The sequence below is a fragment of the Danio rerio genome, chromosome 12 (genome assembly GCF_052040795.2).
Source record: "Danio rerio strain M-AB ecotype USA chromosome 12, GRCz13ab, whole genome shotgun sequence".
Classification (NCBI taxonomy): domain Eukaryota; kingdom Metazoa; phylum Chordata; class Actinopteri; order Cypriniformes; family Danionidae; genus Danio; species Danio rerio.
Window position 1 is genome coordinate 45,655,064 of NC_141032.1, and position 22,622 is coordinate 45,677,685.

Here is a 22,622-nt window from a genome sequence, read left to right on the forward strand (position 1 = left end):
ATTTTTGCCCTTTTTGCCTTTATTAAGCAGATAGGACAGCATTTCAGACAGGAAGCGAAGTGGGAGACAGAGAACAGGGACGGGATTCGAACTCAGGACGCCCTAAAGTGCTATTGCACCATATGTCACCACGCTAACCACTATGCTATTGCACCAACAACTTGCAGTTTTCCTACAATAATAATAATAATGGCGACATGGTGGCGTAGTGGTTAGCATGATTGCCTCACAGAAAAAATGTCACTTGTTCGAGCCCCGGCTTGGTATTTCTGTGTGGAGTTTGCATGTTCTCCCCGTGTAGGTTTCCTTGGGTGCTCCGATATATATATATATATATATATATATATATATATATATATATATATATATATATATATATATATATATATATATATATATTATTTCTTTAAAGAGCAAAATTCAAGAGACACAAACATGTTTTACATTTTGTTGAAATTTTGTAGTTTGTAATTTGTTTCCAATATATTCGTTTAATAAATATATTTTGTTGAAATGCAGTAAAAAAAATTATTATTTTTTTTAAATATATCCCAAATGATGTTTAAGAGAGCAAGAAAATTTTCACAATGTCTGATAATATTTTTTCTTCTGGAGAAAATCTTATTTGTTTTATTTCGGCTAGAATAAAAGCAGTTTTGAGGCCAAAACGTTTAGCCCCTTTAAGCTATATATGTTCTCCATAGTCTACAGAACAAACCACTGTTATACAATAACTTGCCTAATTACCCTAACCTGCCTAGTTAACCTAATTAACCTATTTAAGCCTTTAAATGTCACTTTAGGCTGTATAAAAGTGTCATGAAAAATATCTAGTAAAATATAATTTACTGTCATCATGGCAAAGAGAAAATAAATCATTAGAAATGAGTTATTAAAACAATTACGTTTAGAAATGTTTTGAAAAAATTTTCTCTCTATTAAACAAAAATTGGGAAAAAATAAACAGGGGGGCTAATAATTTAGGAGGGCTAAAAATTCTGACTTCAACTGTATATATATATATATATATATATATATATATATATATATATATATATATATATATATATATATATATATATATATATATATATATATATAAACATAAAAGCAAAAACAAGTTATACTTTTAAACTTAAAATTCTATTAAGTGTCTACAATCATTTTCAATTTCTGAAATATCCGCTGACAAATGAAAAGAATTATGGGAGAATTGAGTCGAGTAGAAACAACACTTGAACAGGAACTTAACTATTGCATTTGTCAGGCGCATTCCTGAATAGTAAATGAATAAAACATTCATCCGCTGGAAAGCACGGCGGTTGTGAAAGGCCATGGCGAGAAGTCAGCAGAGAGACAGAGAGAAAGTGCTAACTAGTCAGACTAAGAAAAGCATTGAAAGACATAAAATATGACTTTTCCACTAGGGGTGTGTGTGTGTGGGAATTCAGCCCCAGCTGTGGCACACATGACTGAAGAGATTCTTATCCCAGGCCTCATGTTTCACAATGACCTCCACTTCCGCTCTGCCCCGCGCCAAAAGCTGGAGCCGCTGTAAAAGACGGCGGACCCATGAAGAGGTGCTGGTGTGTCAAACATCTGTTTTCTCCATTACTGGGAGACTGCAGCCCTGCCGAGTACAGAAGACACAGAGAAGCATCCATAAATCTTTGGCCTCTGGTGGAAACATATTTTCCACACACTCCTCCTCCTCCTCCTCCCTCGTTCTCTCTAACACTCTCCTTCATCCCACATCCCTCCATACTTTGGTGTAAAGGCCGCTCACACATGCAGAGAAACAGCCAAATGCCATCGATTTTCAATAAGAGTGTGTGATTTGTGGAGATATACAGTTGAAGTCAAAAGTATTAGCCCTTCTGTGGAATTGTAATTATTTTTATTTACTTTTATTTTTATGTACTTTTATTTTACTTTTATTTACAATTTATTTACTTGATACACTTCATTGAACATGTACACTTAGACATCACCTATACACTACCTGACAAAAGTCTTGTCGCCTATCGAAGTTTTAGGAACAACAAATAATAACTTGACTTTACGTATATTACGGTTATTTAAATAAATAACACATGATATTGCCTTGATTTTTAATGATTTAATTAGGATAGTAAGGTCTGACTTTGCTTAGACAAAAGTCTTGTCACTTAACAGAAATAATGTACAGTATAGAATATAAAGTCATGGTGCAGTGGAAAAAGAGTTAATATTGTGTCTGACTCCCATGAGCTTGGAGGTCTGCATCCATACATCTCTGCAATGACTCAAATCACTGATTAATAACGTCATCTGGAATGGCAAAGAAAGCGTTCTTGCACGACTCCCAGAGTTCATCAAGATTCTTTGGATTTATCTTCAATGCCTCCTTCTTCATCTTACCCCAGACATGCTCAATAATGTTCATGTCTGGTGACTGGGCTGGCCAATCCTGGAACACCTTGACCTTCTTTGCATTCAAAAACTTTGATGTGGAGGCTGAAGTATAAGAAGGAGCGCTATCCTGCTGAAGAATTTGCCCTCTCCTGTGGTTTGTAAAGTAATGGGCAGCACAAAAGTCTTGATACCTCAGGATGTTGATGTTGCCATCCACTCTGCAAATCTCTCACACGCCCCACATACTGCATGTAACCCCAAACCCTGTTTTTTCCTTCACCAAACTTGACTGATTTCTGTGAATATCTTGGGTCTATGTCGGTTCCATTAGGTCTTCATGCAGTGTTTGTAATGGAAAAAAAAAATCCACCTTCTGTCACTTTTCCAAATGGAAAGTTATTATTTGTTGCTCTTACAACTGGGATCGATGATAAGACTTTTGTCAGGTAGTGTATAATACAGTATATATCTGCAGGTAAACTATGTTTATGTATAATGACATAACTATTAAGCTATTAGTTAAAGGTATTAGAAACTAATGAAGTTATGGTAACTAACCTTAACTTTTCTGATTTTGATTGTAATACAGAAATAAAGCTGCTTTAAAAAACAATAATTATCACGAAAGAGCTATACAGATCAAATAAATTCAATTGATTTTTTTTATTTTTTCCAAGTGTTGCGTAACTGATATTTTTTTCAACAGATTTTCAAGAGTTCACACTTAGATAGTGCTTGACTATTTAAGCTAGTTTGGCATGCTGTCCCGGGAGAGAACCCTGAGCTCGGTGATAGATGAGCCCAAGGCTCCCGCCTGGTCAATAAGCATTAGGAGGGATATGAGATCAGGTAGTTCTCGATAGCTCCCAAAAAATAAATCGCTATTGCGCTAATTTGTAGTATGTGCTTGTGACTTTAACTTTGCATGTTTTTTTTTTTTTTTTTTTTTTTTTTTTTTTTTTTTTTTTTTTGGGTGTGGGAGGAAACCGGAGTACCCGGAGAAAACCCACGCGAACACGGGGAGAACATGCAAACTCCGCACAGAGAGTATCGGTTGGCTCAGCTAGTGTTGAACCAATGACCTCCTTGCTGTGAGGCAACAGTGCTAGCCACTGAGCCGCCGTGACGCCCGAACTGAGGAGGAGGGAGAAGGGAAGGATGGGGGGGTTTTCCAAAAACGAAGATGAGGAATGGAGTTTAGGCTGGATATTTATATTAAATTTAGAGTGATCCGATTGGCTAGTTAGTGATTAGTGATACGGATCAGCTGTAGTCAATTCTATCACGTGCTCCTCTCGAAATTAGTTTGGGAAACTTCACTTAAACATAATAGTCATTTATTCATTCATTCATTTTCTTTTCGGCTTAGTCCCTTTATTAATCTGGGGTGGCCACAGCGAAATGAACCGCCAACTTATCCAGCACATGTTTTACACAGCAGATGGCCTTCCGGCTGCAACCCATCTCTGGGAAACATCCATACCATATGAGATCTATCAAACGCTGGATTTTGGTTGCCAAAACTGACGAATAAATGTCAGTATTTGATGCCAATATGAAATTGGTTTAAGATGTGGGCTCGACGCAAAATTTTTGTCACTTACCAACACAGCCTAAAAACAACCAAATTTCAACATCTGATACACCTCATAGTGGTAACGTTCACACAACGTCAAGCTGTAACATCATGAAATGTTGATATTTGGTTGTTTTTAGGTTGCATTGGAAAGTGACCAAAATCCAACTTTGAGGCAACAATTAAATTTCTTAAACTCAACGTCAATATGACATTGGTTTTAGATATTGGCTCGATGTTCAGTTTTTGTCCCTTATCAATGCAACCTAAAAACAACCAAATATCAACGTCTAATGATGTTACAGCTTGACATTGTGTGGACGTTACCACTATGACGTTGATCAGAAGTTGAAATTTGGTTGCCATAAGATTTAATGTCAGTATTTGACTTCAATGTGACTTTGGTTTGAGATGTTGGCTCAACGTTGGATTTTGGTCACTTTCCAATAACACAACCTAAAAAATCTACCAAATATTAACGTCATTTGATGTCGTTATTGGACATCAAATGAACATTGTCCTTGGATGCTGGCTAGTCATTGAATTGACAATAAAGAAAACAGCTGAGAGAAGTGAATTAGTATGTGAAGCTGTACGTACATGAAAACAAAGCAATCCTCAATCTCATGATGACTATAAGCTGAACATTTAATATTGTAGTACACATGCATAGTGTCATTTTCACTGATATGATCATATTTTCTAGACCTGGTAAGAACTCTGGCTGCTGCATTTTGTACTAGCTAAAGTTTGTTAATAGAGGATGCTGGGCAGCCAGAGCATTACAGTAATCCAGTCTAGAAGTCATAAAAGCATGGACTAGCTTTTCCGCATCTGAGATGGATGGCATACTTCGTAACATAGCAATATTTCTCAGATGAAAGAAAGCAGTTTTTGTGAAATGGGATATATGATTTTCAAAAGTTAAATTGCTGTCTAATATGACACCCAATTCTTTTATAGTAGAGCTAATGCTAACTTTGAGTTGTGAGATCTGCTGTGTACAGGATTTAGGCCCAATAAGTAATAATTCTGTTTTGTCTGAGTTTGAGAAAAGAAAATTGTTGGTCATCCAGTCTTTACCATCTTTAATACACTCAGTTAGCTTAGACATTTCAGACATCTCATCAGGTTTGGTGGAAATATATAATTGAGTATCATCTGCATAGCAGCGAAAGCTGATCCCATGTCTTCTAATAATGTCTCTCAGGGGTAGCATGTATATTGTAAACAGCAAAGGGCATAAAACTGACGCACATTTGTGTGGTTTACATGGAGATGATAATATTGGTTTCAAAAACATTTACTTTAAACATCGTCAGTGTTTGTATATTCAAGCCCTTAAAACAAACAGCCAAAATGCATGAAACATTTATTGCTTTATTGCTTATTATTATTTTTAGTTTACTGCCCCCCTAATATAGTACACAGTTAATTTCTCTTATTTTATCATCTCTATATGCTCAGACTGCCTCTTATCTCTTGTTTAATAGAATAAATGATGCAACTTTATGGATATTCTGTCTCTCTCTCTGCAGTTTTTTCTTAAAACATCAAGCCGAAATCCTTGTTTGCATTGATATAAAGCTCTTAATTGTTTCTAGAGCTTCAAATGACGTTTTCTGGCATTCTGTTTTATCTGCCGGTGTAGACAGCCATATATTGAAGGCACTGGGATATGAAAGACAGGCCAAATAAAGGACACATCGTCCAAGGTTTGTTAAATATTTGATAATAACTAGATAATTCATTTACAAAAAGACATTCATTTTCCTCTGGTATAATGGCGTGCTCATCTAAAATGGAGAGCGCGAGCTCAAACTTTTGAAAAATTCAAATATTTGCATCAATTTTTAAAAGGGGTTTATATCTAATGAATTTAGATTTAATTTGGCATGGCATAAAATCCATTTGTACCGCTTTTAATTAAGAATGCAGTCCGTGCAATTAGAATTATGGGTAGAGCCTTCATCAGCAGGTCCTGGGAGAACCGCAGTCGGAAAAATTATGTTAATGCTTTACACTGAAAACACTTCGAATGGAGGGCAGCTTTTTTTCTTTTCTTCATCTCTTGCAGACAATGAGGTGCTGCCGAAAGCTTCCTCCTATAAGCCTCTTTTTTCGAACGGCGCATTTGAAGCGTGTTTGTTCTTTTGTTTACAACAAGCCGGCACACTGAACATATGTCTGACGTGCGCATAGATCTGGGCTTGCGCGTGACGTTAATGTGCGTTTAAGTGTTGTTTTACAAAATGCACCGACACTGAGGCTGATGCTGTGTTATTTATAAAGGGCTGAGCAGCTCTTCAAGGCCTTGGCTCTCTTCATCTTTTGAGCAGAAATAATGAATCTTTAAGCCCTGAAAGAGGGAAATCAGGAAAAAAAAAGAGCTGCAGTTCGCTCCATGCTGTGAGAGCCATTATTGCACATAATTCTAAATGGCGCAGCCCATTGTGACCATAATGAAGTTTTAGACCCAACTTTGGTCAAGTTAAGTTTTTCATTACATAATGTGTCATTCAAAAGATTGTATTTTTAAGGTCCATGTTGTAAACGCAGTAATACAGAGTACGCTCAAAAAATGATGTCTGTTACACGCAAGTTTCTTAAAACTAAAAAGTTAATTAATTATTTTATGTTGTCCCAACACAAATCAATTGTGTGGAAGACAGCATTTTTTACAATGTATCTATTTTTCTTTAAGTTAAATTATTATTAATATTATTATTATTATTAATATTATTATTATTATTATTATTGTTATTATCATTATTATTATTATTGTTATTATCATTATCATCATCATCATCATCATTATTATTATTATTATTATTATTATTATTATTATTGTTATTATCATTATTATTATTAGTATTATTATCATCATCATTATTATTATTATTGGTAGTAGTAGTATTCATTTATTCATTCATTCTGGCTTAGTCCCTTTATTCATCGGGGTCACCACAGTAGAATTAACCGCCAACTTATCCAGCATGTGTTTTACACAACAGATGCCCTTCCAGCTGCAACCAAGTACTGGGAAACATCCATACCCATTAGACACTACGGCCATTTTAGTTTATTCAATTCACCTAAAGCACATGTCTTTGGACTTGTGGGGGAAACCAGAGCACCCGAAGAAAACCCATGCCAACAAGGGGAGAACTTGCAAAGTCCACACAGAAATGCCAACTGGTCCAGCCGGTAATTGAACTAGCGACCTTCTTGCTGTAAGGCGACAGTGCTAAACACTGCTCCACTGTGTCACCCCATTATTATTATTATTATTATTATTATTATTATTATTATTACTATTGTTATTATTATTATTATTATCATTATCATTATTATTATAATTATTATTATTATTATTATTATTATTAAGTTTACATTTTAAAACAAAAAAAATGTCGTTGTTATGGTTTTTAGCTGAAATTCTGCCCTAAAATGTCCCTCTATTGTTTGGAACTACTTTCGAGTGATACTAGACAAATTATTTGGCAGTATTGCATCAAAATATTTTATTAAACATTAGCTTAATTATTTTACTTCATATAACTTCCACATTTATACTGTAGTTCTGCATATTCAGTATTTATAAAGCATACTGCAAATTGTGTTTCTTGATTAGAGTCTTGTTTCTAGTCTAAATAGCCAAACATTCTTTAATCAAGATGCATTTCTTAGACTAAACTAATAAATATTGTGTGTTTTTAGAGATAATTTGTTTAAATTAAGTGAGTTTTTTGTTAAAACAAGCTAAATAATCTGGCAGTGGGGTAGGTAAATTGATGTGTTTACAACATTAACAATAGCGATAACAGCATTATTTTACTTGGCCTATTGTAACATAGCGTCATACTGAAATAGTAGACCTATATATATTTCCGGAGATTTCGTATTATGTAGCCAGAGTTACGTATGGCTGCATTTTGTCTTTAAAATGAACGCTAAGAGGCGGTATGATGCCATTTCTTTTTGCGCTTACCAGCTGACCTCTTACCTCCATGTGAATGGCTTTTCTGCTGTTACTAGTTTGTCAACTTGCTGCGTACAATGGCAGATTTTCAATTCAATTCAGCTTTATTTGTATAGCGCTTTTACAATGTAGATTGTGTCAAAGCAGCTTCACATAAATGGTCATATTAACTGGATCAGGGTAGTTCCGTTTTTAGTGTTTAAGTTCAGTTCAGTTTAGCTCAGTTCAGTGTGGTTTAAAATCATTACTGAGAGTCCAAACACTGGAGAGCAAATTTATCGATGCGTAGCTCTACCGATCCTGAACCATGCAAGCCAGTTGCGACAGCGGAGAGAGAAAAAAAAACACCGATATTGAGATGCAGATCTTCACGGATTTGAGATGCAGAGCAGAGTTGACGGTGATGACGGGGCTCAATTCTGGCAAAGACAAAAACAAAAGCCAAAAAATAAAACAAGCAAGTAAATAACAGGGTGAGAATGTAGTAAAATCTGAAAATATAGTGGAAATCAGAGAAAAGAAATCAGGCTGCCGTATGGGCTTTTCTTATTTTGGATTGCTTTTGAAAACACTATTGGTTGGGTTTAGGGAAGGGGGTGATCGGGTCAATCCGTGCTTTTGAAAACACTATCGGTTGGGTTTAGGGAAGGGGGTGTGTGTGCTTGATCCGTCAGTCAGTCGGTCGATCAGTCACTCAGAGAAATTTGAGATCTCAAAAAGCATACACAGTGTCTTTTTGGTCGAGAAAACAAAAACTGAAGAGAAAAAATTTAGCTCCTGGGATGTATTTTGTGCTCTTCAGATATGTATATAGTGGTATATATGGACTATTGATTGATTATTTTGCTTTATTTAAGAAAAATCCTATTGATTTTGACCTATTATTCTTGAAAAACAAACCAATATTTCTGACTTGTCTAAAATGCTTCTCGCTTTAAGAATTTTTAAGTATTTGGCCTTACACATAAACGAGAGAAAAAAAACAGAAATTCATTACAAATTACCCAGCAAACATGACCACATTTTCCCTTTCAACCCTACCTCATTTCACAGCGTTTGATGCTAATTAATTTCTACACATACTTTAAAAAGTCCTCGCATACATAAACCTTCAACCTGGCGGACTGACTTTGAGTCTTTCATCTGTCGTAACGGAGTGATATTCATGAATGCACATGAACCGACGGTGGACTTCAGACCTCTGTACAAACTTTGACATCACGCACAGGTTCAGATCGGCTTCATGCATGTTGATACAGGCTGCAAATGAATGAATTGTAATGCTTTCAGTGCGTTCCCAGTGCTTCAAAGCAAACCCAGCGAAAAGATAATGGAATTATTAGTGACTGAATTATGAAACCATTTGACCTGTTTAGCCTTTTTAGTGTATTTATAAAATATAAAACTGTGCTTGTTTGAAGTTGTTTCCATTTGATTTGAGCATATATTTAAAACAATCTGCTTGGTTTTCTCCTATATTTGATGATATGGAAACAACATGGCAGTGCTGTTATTGGTTTGCTTGTTAGTTAAGCCCTTGCACTGTGCATTTATTTCAGATATTGCATTATGTGAGGGCAAACACATTTCAGGATTGAATAAAGGTTGGGGACCTAGTAACTTGTATATCAGATATGTCGTAGTAATGACATGGTTTTTTGAGCAACTCTTCGAGCTGTTGTTTTAAATGGATTTCTAATTATTATTTATCATATTTTTGGACAATCTTATACCAACTTATACATTATATGTCCATACCTTTCAACATTGGGATGTGAAAATAAGGGTTAATACTAGGGATAATTGGAATGCAGATGACACGTGGCTTTAATGAAAATGAAGAGATGTTTTGGATGCGGATTTTTTTAATAATCATTTCAAATCAACCATTTTCAAGCCAAAATGATAATAAATAAATAAATAAATAAATAAAGGATAGTTTAGTTAAACAGCTAATCTTTATAACACATTTGAGAGCAAGAGGGCCCCCTGGTGGTTCGGCAGTAATTGTAGCCCTATATACATTTCTGGAGATCGCAAATTATGTAGCCAGAAGTGTGTATGCTTATAGGGACGATTGACGGAAATCACTCATAACAAGATCAGATCAGCAATCTGCAATCCTGGCTTATTTGAAATATGCAGCCATATATAGCCCAGGGCACATGTTTCCTATTTCGAGAAACCAGATAAAACAAAGCAAAAAATGCCTGTGTGAAGCATTCAACAATTTTCTTTTCTAGTTTACTTTTGAAAACATTATTGGTTGGGTTCAGGAAAGGGGTGAGGTGGTCAGTCTATAGCAGGACTGCTCAACCCTGTTCCTGGAGATCTACCTTCCTGCAAAACACAGATCTCACCCTGATCAAACACACCTGAACCAATTAATTAGGACCTGAATAGCACTTGATAATTACAGGCAGGTGTGTTTGAAATGGGTTGCAACTGAAATCTGCAGGAAGGTAGATCTCCAGGAACAGGATTGAGTCTATATAGCATGCTCATATATTGTGCACAGACACACAGAAGAAGAACATTGAGATTGGCAAAAATGTACACAGCGTCCTCTGCTGGATTTATGAGAAATGGCACTTATGAGAAAACTTGCCCCAGTAATGTATTTGACATTGTCAACAAATACACGGTGGCCTCTAGAATATTTGTTAAAACAAAAACTGTGGTTCTCAAATATAGAAACATGTCTCCAAACAGTTGACATTTTGAGGTGAACTTTTACCTGTGATACACAGGGTGGGCCATTTATATGGATACACCTTAGTAAAATGGGAATGGTTGGTGATATTAACGTCCTGTTTGTAGCACATTAGTATATGTGAGGGGGCAAACTTTTCCAGATGGGTTGTGAACATGGTGGCCCTTTTGAAGTCGGCCATCTTGGATCTAACTTTTGTTTATTCAACAGAAAGAGGGTCATTTGACACATCAAACTTATTGGGAATTTCTTAAGGAAAACAAACTTTTTCTTTCATGAGTTATTTACAAGTTTCTGACCACTTGTAAAATGTGTTCAATGTGCTGCCCGTTGTGTTGGATTGTCAATGCAACCCTGTTCTCACACTCTTCACACACTGATAGCAACACCGCAGGAGAAATGCCAGCACAGGCTTCCAGTAGCCGTAGTTTCAGGTGCTGCACATCTTGTATCTTCACACCATAGACAACAAAGATAGTGGGGCCATTCTTCATCAATGGAAACCTCAAGGCCACTGCATTTGAAATTGCTATATTAAGATGTGTTTCCCTCTTTATCCACTTAAGCTGGAGTTTTTCCTGCAAGATAGTGCACCACCACATTATGGGTGTCAGGTCCAAGCATTCCTAGATGAACAGTTTCCTGAAAAGTGGATTGGTCATCGTGGGCTAGTTGAATGGCCCCCAAGGTCTCTCGATCTGACCCCCTTAGACTTTTATCTTTGGGGTCATCTGCAGGCAATTGTCTATGGTGTGAAGATACAAGATGTGCAGCACCTGAAACCCCACACATATACTAATGTGCCACAAACAGGACGTTAATATCACCAACCATTCCCATTTTATTAAGGTGTATCCATATGGCCCACCCTGTATATTGTTTCTATAAAATAAAATTACAGATTTCATGAAGTTGAAGTTTGGCAATACCAATCACCTCTACTACCCAGAGGTTGCGTTAGACTTTGTCATTGTCCATCATTTTGATGGAGAGGGTTGTAAAATTTCCGTCATAACCTGTTATTGACCGTCATTTAATTAGCATATTTTCTAATCCCTTTTTCATTCGTATTTTAATATGAACTTGCATTATGAGCATATAGGCTAAATTATTCATTTATTTATTTGACAAATGAGCAATAACTCATATCTGCCTTACCTCATATCTTTCTCCTGCGTCGACCTGAACTGGGTGCTTGCCTGTGCGTAATCAAACGCATCAAGAGAAACTGATGCAGAGGCATTAAATACTGTGTCTTTGACTCTGAAAGTCGACTTCTCATAACATTTACGTAAAATTTGTTATGGAGGCTGAAGCCGTGTTCTGCTGCCATGCTGGAGAGTCTTTGCTAGAAGCGGCTCGGACTCTACAGACAGACTCCGGCCAGATATGATTAACAGGAATCGGGCCAGTGCTTTACAGCCGCATCACAAACGCATGTGCGAGAGCGAGCTGCGGGCCATACTCGGCCCTGATAACACTCGCCAAAGCTGAGTCGGAGCCGGAAGCGCCGAAGGGCAGGCGAGCTTGGGCCGATTACCACCTGCTATCTGGGTAGCGTCACTTCAGCCAACGTTTTGTAGTTATTGAATGTGGGATTTTCCGGTCTTGCAAGCACTCGTTTCACCGGGAAAAAATACTGCAGCGAGCGCTCCTTCTGCTCCAGGGGCACGGCTTCACCCCTCTGCGTTTGGTTGCATGGTGCTCTCAAACGCACTCCAAACCACCTGACCTCCTTGTTGCTGCTTGGTTGGCCCGTAACAACAGCTGTCGGCGACTGAGGATTTTTGTCTGTTTGTTCTTCACCGTCCACTGCATCACTTCCTCTTTTTTTCAACTTTATTATTAATATCACAACTATTTGACCATTTAAAGAAACTTCTTACATTCAGCTGCTGTGACATTTTTGCAACTGTACGCAGCGGTGACAAAGAGGAGACAAAACAAGGGCAATCGCCATCAGCTGGACAGGAGAGGGAATTACAGTTAGCTATAAATTACGATAGATCACCCTCAGCATAATCCGTCAAAATGACAGATCACCTTCAGATTTTTCCGTCACTGCTGAAAAAAAATCTGTCAATGACGGAAGATATTCGGTAAATGCAACCTCTGCTATTATTTAGTTTAGTTTATTTGTTTACAGGGTCAATGCACATTAATAAACATTACTGTAAAATGTGCCAGAATTAGCCAAGAATGGCTATTTTTCATCCGTAGACCCTTTACAGAATGTTAAAAAGTCACACCTAAAATAGAAACACAACATTAAACATTAAATACATTTACAAAGATATTATCTGTATCTTTTCCGGAATCTCTTTAGATTGCAGACTTGCAGATCTATTTGCTGAATACCATTGACTCATCGATGCCGTTTACATCCTAAAAAAAAGGGACTGCCTATCAATAATGATTCATTTTTCCTGGTGCCACCATGTTCATGTAAAGTCACACTCCCACATCTCGCTGAAATCATAGCTTCTTGTTTTCAAGTTGGAAGTCTCACCGGAGTTTTATTGCACTTCCAAGTAGGAAGTTGGAAATGCTGAGCTTCCAAACCCAAATCTCTCATTACAGCTGTGAAAATGTGACTCTCCTGACTGAAACTGAACTACACCTGGACGAAGTTGCTTTTCCATCCTGTGAAACTCATCTCTACAGTAGAGTGGCCTAATCCTCCCAGCATGACCGCGGCCCATTTTCCCTTCATTTCGCTGTTGCGCTGTAGGTGGCTTCCAACTTTTTGAGTCATGGCTTTAATGGAAATGGCATCTGGCTGGATCTCCGTTCCCTCCTGAACGCCTACGCCGAACCGGCACTCTTCCTATTTCCATTAAAGTTCATTTAACCTCTACACACACACGTAGAGCGAGTTTAAAAACCACACTATTCACTCCCTTAAACACACACACTGCTGTTTCTCAGGAGCACGGCGTGTTCGGGGGGCTTGAGCGAATACACAGGTTTGCTCGGGGAAACATGGTTTTCATTGGCAGCACTTGAGAAATAAATAAGCGGAAACCCAAAAGAGTCCAGTGAATATGCATTAAAAAGTAATGTGAGTGCCCTCTTGTGCATTCTGTGGGGAAATTAGCTCCAGGGTTTAATATGAAGTCAGAGTACTAGAGTATTACTAGACCATTATCAAGACGTTCTCAGCACTCGCTCTGTCATTTCCTGCGAGACTAATTTGTCTCTTTAAAACGGGCCGCAATGTAAAAGTGTACATTGTGCAGGTCGGATTATTAAATGCACGCCGGGAGAATGAATTGTCTGATTGTTAGGTTTTCTTATAAAGCACTTTGCAGCAATGTTACGTCAACCTAAACACGTCTGGGAAAATTATATGGCGATTGCACAGGAAATATTAGCCTGCTGTTAACTTTAAAGGCGACGTGTAATATTAATAGCGTCTTGTGATTCACGGAGACAGCTAGGAAATAGGATGCAGGGATTCATCTGGCACAAATGTCACTGTGCATTATGGGTGTTTTCTAGTTATTGGATGTGCTCTATATTGCAGTGCATTATGGGATTGAATGAGTGCACTCAATCAGTGAAGCGTTCATTCAGAACACTGATTTGGAAGTAAGTTGAGTGAGTCATTGAATCATTTATTCACCTAGTGTATTCATTACAGAGACAGCTATGAGCGATTAGATGGGTTTATACAACTTGCATGTTTAATCTTTAAAATGAACTGTACATATTTTTAATTTAAAGTGGAAACATGCCAGCTTTTTATTTTAGGCTGATAGTTTGTTCTGAATGTTTTTTTATATGAAATAATTCATATTATGGTAAATATTGTTAAATATTTTATATTTAAAAGAAATATCAGTGATTGGTAACAAAATTTTTATTCAAGCACAACTATAAATTGGGTAACAATTTAAAAATAGGGTTACGTTAGTTAATTGTATGTATTTTCTAACACAAACAAACAATAAACATTTTTTTATTGCATCATTTATTGCAATATTTATTCATCTTTGGTAATGTTAGTTCATGTTAACTTACAGTGCATTAACAAGCACTTTTTCCTAATGCATTAGTAAACTATGATTAACAAATTCTGTACAAGTGTTTGTTTATTCATACTTCATGTTAATAAAAGCTAGTTGGTGGGCCGTAACGTGCTGCGTTAATGCGAGACTCTTATCACACAATGAAAACAATATTGCCGTTAATCTATTCTCAAAGTTGGGTTGGGAGCTGTGTCTGTTCTGCTCAGCCTATTATGACTTTCACCTTGATATTTTAGCGAAGACGTATACCTGACCAGTGAGCCGTCTGACAAAAAAGTGCCCTTCTGAATCATATCAGCAGGATGCCCTTCTGGATCTTTCACTTCGAAGACACTACTGACTATGCTTACATGGACTTCTGCAATCTAGTTATTTGCCGTAATAGACAATAATATAATTGATGTGTTTACGTGAAGTGCTTTCATGTAAGAGTTTCCTTTAATTTTGGGTGAATTTAACGGCAGTTTCACATTCACTCATGAATATTTCATTCATGCCCCCGTGACAAACTGGGGTATTAGACGCAAATAAGGAGTATAAGGACTGGTGATAGTGTTATTAAATTTAATAAAACACGCCAAATGGACAGAAAAAAAGCTTCCGCATTTCAGAGTGTGTGTGTGCGTTTTTTTTTTGTTTTTTTTTACTGACAGCCGCGTGTGTGGATCTTCTTGGAAAATATGGCGAAAATCCTACATGATGGTAATAGTTTGACTGGTGTTTACTTTAATAATGCCACTAATATCTGCATACTCCACGTCTTAATTACATTTCTGTTAAGTTCAGTTTAGACTTTAGTCGGATTAAGGTGATCAAAAATCGCTGTTTGGAGCTTATGTAGGCCTACAGTTCAAAAATCATGTTTAACTAAATAAACACAAGTACATCTTATTGAAAATCATTTACTTTCATCACCAATTATCGTAGTAGAACAGTTTCTCAAGCAGTTTGTGATGCATTTTGGAAACAGGAGATGAGCCCCTGGTCTAATGCGCCACCTGGCTTGAGAAACCTGTTCTCAAAGATTTACTTTTAGTAATTATTCGGGTAGCACGAATACAAATGCCTTCGGCAGAATTCAAATGAGCCGTTTTAATCTAGAATTATTACAAGATAACAGTGAGATTAATCTAGATTAAAAAAGAAATTTTCTATGCCCACCTATAATAAAAACATTAAGTAGCAATAACTAATGTAATATAAGTGTGCCCATATAAAGTGACCATAAATGTTCAACCCAGAGGAAACAAATTTTCAAGTAGTTTTAATTATTTATATATGAAAAAATTTTATATATATATATAAATGTGTGTGTGTGTGTGTGTGTGTATGTATATATATATGATGCAATATCACATTCATAGCAGTGTGTTATGGCTGAATATATGGACAGGTGCCACATACAGCCACATGGCACTGCTACAAGTGTGATTTTGCGTTTATACAACAGTTTGATGGCATAATTGTGTATATATAAAAAAGAAAATCAAACAGAGAGTCTAAAAATCCTTTTGCATGAGGAACTACTTTCTTTCACCATTCCTTCACATCTGCAGCTGACGTCAGAACAGCAGAAATTATTGCTCATTCTCCAACGTCACTTTAGAGCTAGTATTTGAATGATTCTCTTGCGTAATGTCTGAAGCTAAGACAAAACAGGCGATTTTTTACACATTTTAAGATTACAAAGCTGAGCGGCATGAAATGTCATCAGTCTACTGAGATTTCCCAGTATTTGCAATTGGGAGATCACAAAAATTGACCTCATAAAAGCTAAAGCAAAGCAAACACTAGCAGAAACACAACCAGACCATGGTATAAACACAGCATTACAACATACAAAAGAGAGAGATCGGCTTAGAACATCACTTACCTGTTTTATAATGTTTAATCAGCTGTAATTTGAAATTACTTTTGAAATTAGACATATTATGCAGTCTCTCTCGCCATCTTGTGGTGAAACATCAACTGTCTTTGCTCTGCTTAGTATGGCTGGCTGGATACCAAAGTGCTAAATCTTTAAAATTAGGAATGTGTAAAATAGGCACTATACTTATAAATAAACTGCATATAATGCAATATAAACAGCTACATTATACAACAGCTGCAATATTTGTCATACTGTAGTCAGTTTATTTATTTATTTTTCATTTATTTATTTAATTATTATTATTATTATTATTTTGCAGTATTTTCTATTATGCTCATTAGCACTATTTATGCTCATTATTAATATTTGCATTTTTTTAATGAATTTTTGAACCAAAATAAAAATAAACAATAGAAATGTGAAATTATTTAGGAAGGCCCTTAGCTGATTTGACTTGTCAACTAAAGATAACCATAAGTTAGCAGCTGTTTTGTAGCATTCCTAACTGGATTGATAGCCTAAGTGCATAATTCTGATCTTTAAATCCGTCTCTCTGCTTCTATATGATAAATGTCAACAAAGGATTACAGATTCAAAGCCCGTCTGGGTGAAGGGGACTTTAGAAGCCATGCTTTCCCCAGGAGAGAGCTAATATTCCACAGACAAATGTAAAAGATTTACTGTGCTCCAGCATCTAACACAATGTCTTTGCTTTTTCTCATTTGGACCCAATTGACACATTTGGAACTTCATCTACATTAATGAAACGCTTTCATATATGTGTACCGTATGAAACGATGACCTCATGCAAAGAAATGATGGGAATGTACTGTACGTGTGAGGCTGTTTCAGAGTAATTGTTGCACTGTGGGAGAAGGGCCACGTATTGATTGCGGATTGTACAAATAGTTCATTTTATCAGGCCTGACTGTCCCCATTCTTCTACATGCTAAATAATGAATAAGCCCATCCGTCAATGTTTCAAGGTATTTATTGCGGTTTCCCCTTTAGCTTATATAAACCAGCAGAGGCTTTAGCTTAAACCCGATGGGAAAATTGCTGCTATCCCATGAAGCTCTCTGGCAGGGTGTTCGGTGAATAGCCTTGTTCATCATTTTAGTCTTGAATTGTTTGATTTAATTCGCTTAGTATTTATATTCGCATGTAAGACAGCTGGGGCCTGCAAAATACATTTAGTCTTGGGTAACGGTTAAAAGTGTTTCCAGGTGAACAAACATTGATGTAATGCTACAAATCGAGGCTCGGTGTGGTGGAGGATATGTGCAAATCTCAGCGGCCACATTATTAGGTACACATGTGAGACTGCTCCTTAATATAATCAATCATTCAGTGTATTTAAGCATGTAGATGTGGTCAAAAACGATGTGTTGAAGGTCAAACTGAACATCCAGAAAGCTGATTTAAGTGACTTTGAATGTGGTTTTTGTCAGGGTGTCAAATATACATTGATTTTGGATAGTTTTTTATGCGTTAGATATTTAATTCATGCATTAGTGAATCCGATTGCTTTTAACTTATTATTCAAACATATTTAAGTTTTAAGCGTTTTGAGGAATATTGGGTTTATTCTGACGTACAGGAACCTCAGTGTCAAAAAATGTTCTATTTTTGATCCTATAATTTAAGATTTAGTTCAGGTGAAGTGTTTGGTGCATATAGAGAGAAGAGTGTTTCTACAGTCGGTTTGTCAAGCCAACTCACCGGCCACTTAATTAGGTACACCTGTCCAACTGCATATTAACACAAATTTCCAATCAGCCAAACACATGGCAGCAACTCAATGCAATTAGGCATGTTGACTTGATCTGCTGAAGTTCAAACCGAGCATCAGAATGGGGAAAAAAGATGATTCAAGTGACTTTGAACATGGCATGGTTGTTGGTGCTAGACAGGCTGGGCGTTTCAGAAACTGCTGATCTACTGGGATTTTCACGCACTACCATTTCAGGGTTTACAGAGAATGGATAGAAAAAGAGAAAATATCTAGTGAGCGGCAGTTCTGCGGGCGCAAACGCCTTGTTGATGCCAGGGGTCAGAGGAAAACGTTGCCTGGTCTGATGAGTCTCGATTTCTGCTGCAACATTCAGATGGCAGGGTCAGATTTTGGCGTCAACAACATGAAAGCATGGATCCATCCTGCATTGAATCAATGATCCAGGCTGGTGGTGGTGTAATTGTGTGTAGGATATTTTCTTGGCACACTTTGGGCCCATTAGCCCTAATTGATTATCATGTCAACACCACAGCCTACCTGAGCATTATTGCTGACCATGTCCATCCCATTATGACCACAGTGTACCCATCTTCTGATAGCTACTTCTTGCAGGATAACGCACCATGTCATAACGCGTAAATCATCTCAGACTGGTTTCTCGACCATGACAATGAGTTCACTGTACTCAAATATCCTCCACAGTCACCAGATCTCAATCCAATTGAGCACCTTTGGGATGAAAGATTCACATCATGGATGTGCAGCCGACAAACCTACAGCAATTGTGTGATGCTATCATGTCAATATAGACCAAAATCTCTGAGGAATATTTTCAGTAACTTGTTGAATCTATACCATGAAGGATTACAGCAGTTCTGAAGGCAAAATGGGGTCCAACACGATACTAGTAAGGTGTACCTATAAAAGTGGCAATGGTATGGACCATGGTATGAGTTAATATTATCTATTATTAAAATGATTAATGGCGAGGCAGTGGCGCAGTAGGTCGTGCTGTCGCCTCACAGCAAGGAGGTTGCTGGTTCGAACCTCGGCTCAGTTGGCGTTTCTGTGTGGAGTTTGCATGTTCTCCCTGCGTTCGCGTGGGTTTTCTCCGGGTGCTCCGGTTTCCCCCACAGCCCAAAGACATGCGGTACTGGTGAATTGGGTAGGCTAAATTGTCGGTAGGGTATGAGTGCTTGTGTGAATGTGTCTGTGGATGTTTCCCAGAGATGGGTTGCGGTGAATGAATAAATAAAATGATTAATATTATTATTTGGGATACAATATACAACAAACTGGAAGGGCATCTGCTGCGTAAAACATGCTGGATAAGTTGGTGGTTCATTCTGCTGTGGCGACCCCACATTAATAAATGGACTAAGCCGAAAAGAAAATTAATTTTAAAAGATTTAAATAGTTAGAAATAGTTTGCTGTATCATTCATTTATTAACACATTTTCAAAAAAAAAAAAAAAGTGCTTTTATTTTTTGGTGATAAAGTATAACATTTATTATATCAATTTCAACAGTATTTTATAAAATTTCAAAGGGTTTCCTTTAAAATATATGAAAATTCTATATTTACTCCTTTGCATGTGGGTATGGGAAGCTTTTTAAATTGGAAGGCCAAATTCAGGCAGAAATACCCAAAATAGCCCAAAAGCTTTAGAGGTTAATATTTATACATAATTTGAAAACTTGAATAAATGAACTTTTCATTGAAGTATGGTATATTAGGGTAAGACAATATTTGAAAATCCATAATCTGGCAAAAAATAATCACAGTAATGTGAAAATCACCTTTAAAGTTGTCAGAATTACAAACTTAAAAATGTATATAATCTATATATATATATATAATAAATATATAATCAAAACATGAGATGTATTTATGTTTACAAATATACAAAATGTCTTCATGAAACATCTTAATATTCTAATAATGTTAGCATTAAAGTAAACTTGATATTTTATCATTTTGTTGTACATGTGCTTAAATATACCTATGCAACTTAAGCCTGGTTTTGTGGTCCAGGGTAAAATATGGCTCTAAATCTATATGTTTGCAGCACCTTGTTGAACACATAAAAAATGTAAGGCAGTTCTGAAAGCAAAAGTAATAACCTTGTACTAGCAACTGTTGGCTATATATTGTATGTCGTATTATACTGCATTAATATGTCACAGTGAAACGCTAACACATTATTTTAATCTTTAAATTCAGTTGTATGCCTGAATTCTGCATTAAGTGAACTGTTTAATCCATCGCCACCGAAAACAACTACAGTCCATCAAGAAAATCATTATTTATTCAAAGTTCTCCACTGCTTAATGTACCTGAAAAATATAGTCCTGGATCACTGTTTGAGCACTAAATAATTTCGCTGATCAATATTACTGGTAATATGACACAGAATAACATGCGGTCAAGGGCTTGAATATTTCATCAGATATGGTTGGAGAAAATCTTGAGTAGATGTTTTAAAAGTAATCTCCTTGCACTTATGACTAAAAACGCTTTTACTCCACGTAGCCCATTAACACGGGTGAATTATGGATTTTTTTTTCTTGGATTCTGAACATCGGGCTATGAGTGTAGCCAAGTAGAAATGATATTACATATATTATACAGGGGTACACATAGAGAATTAATGGATGTGTGTCTACGGTATATGGGGATGAGATGGCCGAGGATTTCCCCAGGGGTCCTGAACACACTGAAGGGTTTCTTTAACACTTTGAACTTGGAATTTAAGCAATATTTCATCCAAATAAAAGAAAAAATAAATAAATATATACATATAGTAGTTCGGTTTAGGTTATCGGGTAGGATAAGGGATGTAAAATAAGATTGTACATTATGACTGCTAAATAATGCCAGTATCTGAGCTAAATCATTCTTTAAGATTCTGCCAAACAGTGCCTTTAAAGGCCAACCCTAAAAATACACAGCAAAAGTGGTGAAGAAATGGTTTGCAGACAGAAACAATAACATCTTGCAGTGGCCTAGTCAGAGTCCTGACTTAAATCCAAATAAGAGGATCAGCGTGATGGCAATGAGACCCTCCAACCTGAAAGAGTGGATCCCTAATGATTTATGGCTAAAAATACCAGTAGAGATATGCAAAATTCTGTTAATGAATTATAGAAGGTTTTGGATTGCTGTAATAGCCAATAAAGGCTTTTTTTCAAAGGTAAATAAAACCTGAGAAACTTTTTTTTTTTTTTTTTTTTACAAAATCTGAGCTAAGTCATTCATTTAGTTCTGTCAAGCAATGCCATTGTACGCCAACCCTAAAAATACAGCAAACGTAGGGGAAAAATGGTTAGCAGACAACAACATTAACGTTTTGCAGTGGCCCAGCCAGAGTCCTGACTTAAATCCAATTAAGAATTTCTGAAAGGAGCTAAAGATCAGGGTGAGGGCAAGGAGACCCTACAACCTGAAAAAGTGAATTGCTAAAGATGAATGGGCAAATATACCAATGGAGACAATAGCCAATGTAATAGCCAATAAAGGCTTTTTTAGTTTTGTTAAAATGTAAATAAAAGCTGAGAAAAAAAATTCCCCCCACAAAATCTGATTTAAAATCATTGTTTTAGTTCTGCCAAACATTGACATTGTAAGCCAACTCTAAAAACACACAGCAAAAGTGGAGGAGAAATGGTTACCAGACAGAAACAATAACATTTTGCTATGGCCCAGCCATAGCAAATGAGAATTTCTCAATGCAAATGAGAATTTCTAAAAGGAGCTTAAGATCAGGGCGATGAAAAGGAGACCCTCCAACCTGAAAGAGTGGATCCTTTAAGATTAATGGCTAAAAAAAACAGTGAAGACATGCAAAAAGCTGGTTAGCAATTATAGAAAGCTTTTCATTGCTGTAATAGCCAATAAATATGTTGTTTATTGATTATTGGGAGGGGTATGAATCATTTTAGACATGCCACTTTTTGTTCAAATGTAAATAAAAGCTAGGAAACTTTTTTTTTTTTTTTTTTTGTCCACAAAATCTGAACTAAAATCATCCTTTTAGCTCTGCCAAACAATGCCATTGTAGGCCAACCTTAAAACACAGCAAAAGTAAGGAATGAACAGTTAGCAGATAAAAACATTAACACTTTGCAGTGGCCCAGCCAGAGTCCTGACTTAAATCCAAATGAGAATTTGCTGAGTGAGCTAAAGATCAGGGTGATGACAAGGAGACCCTTCAACCTGAAATAGTGGATCCCCATAGATTAAGGGCTAAAAATACCAGTGGGGATATGCAAAAAGCTGGTCAGCAATTATGGGAAGCCTTTGATTGTTGTAACAGCCAAT

The 22,622-nt window shown here is 36.6% G+C and overlaps 1 protein-coding gene across 1 annotated transcript in view; it reads left to right on the plus strand.

The window, feature by feature from the left end:
* Positions 1–22,622, plus strand: part of LOC141376869 (uncharacterized) — a 601,238-nt gene that overhangs the window by 354,854 nt on the left and 223,762 nt on the right. The gene's annotated exons all lie outside the window — the stretch shown is intronic.